The sequence below is a fragment of the Rhagoletis zephyria genome, unplaced genomic scaffold, assembly GCF_001687245.7.
Source record: "Rhagoletis zephyria isolate East Lansing unplaced genomic scaffold, Rhagoletis_zephyria_1.1 Rzeph_scaffold_04389, whole genome shotgun sequence".
Lineage (NCBI taxonomy): Eukaryota > Metazoa > Arthropoda > Insecta > Diptera > Tephritidae > Rhagoletis > Rhagoletis zephyria.
The window spans coordinates 2689-9392 of record NW_016161472.1 but is presented as its reverse complement, the minus strand read 5'-3'; positions in this window follow the sequence as shown (position 1 = coordinate 9392).

The window sequence follows — 6704 nt, the reverse complement described above, 5'->3', positions numbered from 1 at the left end:
GTGCTAAATGCCCATTTAATTTCAAATCGGAATATGGTGTGCTTCAAAAGATATGACATAATTAATTGTGCGCCTCTTAAAAATTACATAAAAAATTCACTTGTTTTCATAATTTTTTTTTAATTTAAACACCTATAATTCAGCAAATTGCTCCACATTTTTTTTGAGGCTTCAAGTATATGTCAATGAATTGTATCCAAAAGCAATCAGCTGGATTTAGTTTACAACAGTGAAAATAAAGCTAAACACAAAGGTTACCTGTTTTTTAGATTTGCGCATATATGTAGATTTTTTAATACATCATATATGTAATACTTCTATATTGGCAGTAAGCTAACTTCACAATGTGTAAGCATTCCGAAATCAAAGCGAGACAGTCTAGTACCGTTTTTGTCAATGAATTGTGTACTTGAGTGCCGTTTTTGTATATGTGTTGTGTACATGTTTATTTATAAACGTATGTGTTCCTTTTCTTTCGTACGTGTTTATTGATACATCTGTACTGTAGTGTTTTCGGACGGTACTAGCCATGATAAAAACATAACAAGGTAAAACCATTGAGAGGCAGTCTGAATTTTAAAATCAAAACTCAAACTCACACACACATTCTCATTTTCAATCTCAAACAACAATTGTGAACAATTTAATTTTTTTATTTTCAATTTTATATGATTTTAAAATGTTGGCAAACGTCAGAAAAAAATCATGGCCGACGAATCGAGAGAATGAATTAACAATGTAATTTGTAATGTTTTTATCATGGTACTAGCTCTTACTGCCAATATAGGAGTATTACATATATGTAATACATATAGAACCATATTTGTCTCATTAGAGAAAAAACGTCAAAATAAACTATGTAAGATTTACATATATATGGATGTGTGTACAGAGCCAAAAGCAATATTTTTGTTTTGCAGATCTTCCGCTGCCTACATTCGCACGAACGTAGCAATGCTTGCTAGATATGAAACAAAAACGGACGAAAACGAATTAATGGAACATCCGATAGATACAGCCAGTGTTGCCAGGTTGCCGATTTGGTCGTCATTTTGAAGATCTTTTACGGCCATGACGATTTGACGATTTTTTTGCCCCATTGGCGATTTTTCTTCATGTGCAAGTTTGGTTGGTTCTCAACTTTGAAGATAGTTACACAGACAACTAAAAATTGCAGTGTAAACACTACCATTTCTGATAATACACAATTGTGTATCCAAATTATATCATCTGGTAGCACTAACAGTAGTTGTCGATACCCAATAAACATTTAGGTTTGAGCTCAACTTGAGGTTAAGTTGAGAACTAAGGTATTTCTCAAATCTCCAACGTTGTTTCTCAACAGTATCTCAAGTGGAGGATCATAGCGTTCTCAACAAAAAGGGCATTTTTCTTTATATGAAAAAAGGACTGTTTCTCAAGGTGAGAAAATGCTAGTTCTCAACTTGAAGTCCAATTTAATTCTCCAATTGGTCTCAAACATATCATTGAAATACTGAAATTGAAATAGTAAAATACCTTATACCTTTTTGATTGAAACGACATACATAGATGAATTTAAATATTAATTTTTAATTTTATTACTCCTTTTGTATTATGTAGTTCAGCAAAATCGTATTACAATAATTCACTTCACAGTACACAGTCCGACAGTAATTTTGCCACTTGATTCACTTGGCGTTTTATTTTCTTTCAAGATTATTTGAGGATGTTTTGAAGATTATTTACTTTTTGTTGGTAATTTTCCTCTTTATATAGCTTTAGTTTTTCACTTGATAATTAAATATTCGTTTCTCTATCACTTTTTACGTATCTGCGCGTCGGTTAGAGATGAGTTGGAGAATGATGTTGGATATCAACTTGAGAACTTTGAATTTCTCCAAGGTTGGAGAAATATTTTTTTGGTGTTTATTGGGTAAGTAGTTTTCTTCTTTGTTTCATCATTTTTGTGTAGGTTTTCGGGTGAAATTCGTAGTTTTTGCGTTGTGTACTGATACATATTTCATTGAGCGAAGGAAATTATGAATAAGTTATTTAGCGAAACTTGTAAGTATGAACAGTTTTTAATGCACATGGTAAAGTTGCAGTTTGCAAATATTTGATGTTCTCTTTACCTCAGCTGTCGAGCCAGAAGATGCTGCTTTGCAAGAAAACTCAACTCTTGAGGGAAGTTTGTTCACACGGGACTTTTTAAAAGGAAATGGTTGACCTTGGTTTGAGTTTTAACCAAACAGCGATATACATAAAAGTTTCAAAAATTAAATATAGCATTGACAATTGTACCTTAATAAAGCTAAGTATACAGTTCTCAAGAAAATCGAAAAATTCATATAAAATCACTCAAGAAATCAAACCAGTAAAAAAAAACGCTCGTATATTTAGTCATTCAAAAAAATTTACACCAACGGCAATGTTCTTTTTCAAACAACAAAAATAATGAAACCCATTCGTGTGATTTTTCTAGAAATATATACTAGATAAAAACTTTGTGACAAAAACAAATGTTACATGACTTATCCAAAGTTTCACTAATCAATTTTAAATTTATCAGACTGTTAAAATTTAAAATGTTTAATTTTCCGAACAAAAGGGTCATTTTAAATTTTAACAAGCTGATAAATTTAAAATTGATTGGTGCTGCCGGGCATTAATGATCTAAAAATGAAGAAGAAAATGCGATTTTATTGCAATTAAAAATATTTTTGTTAAAAGTATGTAAATTTTAAAAATTCGTAAAGTCGTTTAACTTTTTATTTTTTACGTATATCAATCAGAAAAAACCCAAAAGTGCTTCCTGGTTCTGTTTATTTAAATTTTTTATATGTTGACGGTTTTTACATGCAAATGACAATTTTTGAGAACCAAACTGACGATTTCTCACTTAATTCACCTGGCAACACTGCCTACAGCACTGCAGCAAGAATGATAAAATACAAGATAGCGCCGTCCTGGGCGTTGACATTTGTGTACCACAAGTAAACAAAGAATGGAGTGAAAAGAAGAGCGAGTTGAAATTGCCAAAGCAGTTCACTTTACAGCGAAAAACGTGTTTTAATTTTGCTAAATGTGAAAATATAGCATTTTTTAACCTAATCTATTAGAGAACAGTGAACATTTTAGTGCACTCCTTTGCTTTGCAATTAAGGCTGCTGCAGAATACTGCAGCAGCATCTGCGGGATTGATTAGTTAACTTGCTAATGGAGGCTGCGTGGAGCAGAAACAAAATCATTGTGAGGAAATGCTGGTAATATAATAATAGAGAAACATTTCGGCAACGGCTTTGCCGTGCCCTATGTACCCAAAATGCAGCGATTCGTCCCAGCGCTACACTTGCATCTACGCTTCTTGCATCTGGACGGCTGTCGCAATTTAACACACAGCACTTCGTTGTATTAATTTTTACGCAGTCCTCAACGCAAAAATCACTCGCAAATTGAAAATTAACACAATTTAAACTGATTTTTCACTTATAATTAAAATTTCTCTTTCGCTGATTTGTAAACAAAGGTTTATTTACAAGTTACCACAACTGTCAAAATCGGCAAAACCAAAGTAGCGGTACCAATGACGGCGCCACCTTTGTTCGCTGCATCGTGGCGCTGCAGCGATGTTGTTGTTGATAGTGTGTGTGAACAACGCAACAACGTTGTGTATGTTCAGATCAGGGAGCCAACTCGTGGGGAATTCCCCGATTTGCGGGGAATTGCAGTTTGCGTGGGAATCGGAGAATGGACCATTTTTTGTAGGGAATTTCAGTTTACATGGGAAAGCGGGGGATGAACTTATTTTTGTGAGGAATTAGGTGTAAAAAATTCCTTTTTTGCTTCACTAATTTCATAAGGATTTAAAAAATGTAAGTTGAAATGTCTCACCCGTCACCGTGGAATGAGCCGTATGCAGTTTTGAAGCTCGTTCAATTCAAGTATAATAAAGTTTCATATGGCTAAAAATTGTCGTTCATTTTTTAGAATTTTCTTTGTAGCATTTGCTTTAATAAACACAATCAGCCCTATTCTGCATTTCGATTACGTTCCCTCATTCCGCTCCGCAACAATCGTAATTTGGTATTCTGGAGTTACGATCGAATCGAAAGAAGAGCGAAAACATCTTCGAAACCAGCTGGTTGTATAGGAATGTGTGAAATCGAAACAAAACAAAAGAAATATTTGCCACCAAACTATAGCAGCTTATGAAGTTAAATTTTGTAAATATTTTAAAATAACTAAGGGCGGTATTATCACTTGCGAAGCGAATGAATTTGGCGAAGCGAACGGTTTGACGAAGCGAATGGATTGGCGGACGCAACTTAAATATGCATTAAGAGTGTTCTTTTTTACCAGCTTGTGGAAGTTCTTTCCATCGAGAACTCTTTTAATGCCTTCTCTGCCCCTTAATTCGCTTCGGCAAACCGTTCGCTTCGCCAAAATCATTCGCTTCGCAAGTGATAATACCGCCCTAAATATATCCCAACAAACATTTAGGGTTGAGCTCAACTTGAGGCTAAGTTGAGAACTAAGGTACCTCAAGTTCACGATCATAGCGTTCTCGATAAAAAGGGCATTTTTCTTTGTATGAAAAAAAGACTGTTTCTCAAGTTGAGAAAATGCTAAATAGGTCTCAACTTGAACTCCAATGTCATTCTCCAATTGGTCCCAAAATATCATTGAAATACTGAAATTGAAATAGTAAAATATTTATTTATTTATTTATTAACAGCTATAACTTATAATTAAAATTACAAGTTAAGAACTTAGAGCTATGGCTACAAAGGCCTTAAGCTAACTTCCTAGTTGATATTTTTTTATTATTATTATTATTATTATCATTATTTTTTTTTTTATTATTCATATTAAGAAATTCAGTTGTGCAATTCTTAAAAATTCAATAATTAGTTCAATGTTATGTGTGGTAGGATCTGAAAGGTACATAGATGGATTTTGGTTTTGAAAGGTCTTTGTTCTGAAGTAAGTTAGTTTTGTTCGTATTGTGAGATTTGTACCAGTCAGATGTATTATTCCATACGGTGCGTTCAGTTTTTTCTCAAACATATCATGGAAATAGTAAAATACCTTATACCTTTTTGATAGAAACGACATATGTACATACATAGATGAATTTAAATATTAATTTTTCATTTTATTACTCCTTTTGTATTATGCAGTTAATCAATATCGAATTACAATAATTCACTTCACAGTTTACAGTCCGACAGTAATTTTGCCACTTGTTTCACTTCGCCTTTTATTTTCTTTCAAGATTATTTGAGGATACTTTGAAGATTTTTTACTTTTTGTTGTAATTTTCCTCTTTATACAGCTTTCGTTTTTCACTTGATAATTAAAAATTCGTTTCTGTATCACTTTTTACGTATCTGCGCGTCGGTTAGAGATGAGTTAGAGAATGATGTTGAATATCAACTTGAGAACTATGAATTTCTCCAAGGTTGGAGAAATATTTTTTTGGTGTTTATTGGGATCTAACATTATTGCAATTTAAAAATAAAATTTCGTTAGTTCTTAATTTGAGTGGAGGTGGAATGGAGTGCTTGAAGAGGAGAACGAGTCCCATAGTGAATAATCATAAGAAATTCATCTTGAACTGCATTACTCACTGCTCAAAGCCAGTGAAATTATAAACATTGTTTGAGCACTGCACAATATTTGCATTTACTACAGGGTGGAAGATTTGAACGCAAATGAATTCGATTTTGAAAGCCGTCAGGAGGAGGCGAAGAACAAAGCTTATTTGTGTATTGGTGTTGGTTGATTTTTCCGACAGGGTGGTAAGATGATTTATTTTGGAACGAATTTCCGTCATCCCTTGTCAAGTTTGGTTTGCAGACAAACCGGTTTCGGCGTTGTGCCATCTTCAGAACGAAAAATGACACTGAAGATGGCACAACGCCGAACCGGTTTGTCTGCAAACCAAACTTGACAAGGGATGACGAAATTCGTTCCAAAATAAATCAACAAAGCTTATCCCTCCATAGCAAATCGGATTCGAGACAACATACGCATCTCTTTCTAAAAAGTGAGTAAAAAAGAGTACAATAATAAAAACATCTTTTTGATGTAACTCCACATTTTATGTATGTATGTACATACATCTATTAATCTATATATATAAAAATGAAATGTTTTCCGTATGACGGCGATGCCTGACCAAACAGCTGAACCGATTTCAATTCTGTAAAAAAGTACTTTTTGGACCGAAAAATCAAGAATGCTGAGACGTCACGATTTCACAATTTCATAGTTTTCCGTATATCGCTCCCTGATAAACAAAAAATTGTCAGGTAAAAGTGTCGCCGTTCATGAAATATTTACATTTTTTTTAATAAAAAAAAAATCGTGCCTTTTCATGTATTTTCTTTAACTGTGTGATAAATTAGTATGATTTTTATTGTGTTAAGTATGTCCAATCATTTGTTATTTTTACTCAGTCAGTAATTTGTAATAGTCTTCAGTCTGTCGTTTGTAATAGTCATTCAGTCGGTCTTGTAATAGCTTAAGTTTTGGATTTGCTAAATAAATTTACAACCCTGTGTTCTACTTTCGCTTTGCTCTGTTTCGCGATCCCGCTAATTGAATTACCATATAAATTCGGGCAACGGCACAAATTTTCATCCATCACGCGAACAAACCGAGGGTAGAATACTGGAAAATAAACTTGCGCAAGTGCGCATGTTAAACCAAAATCTCGG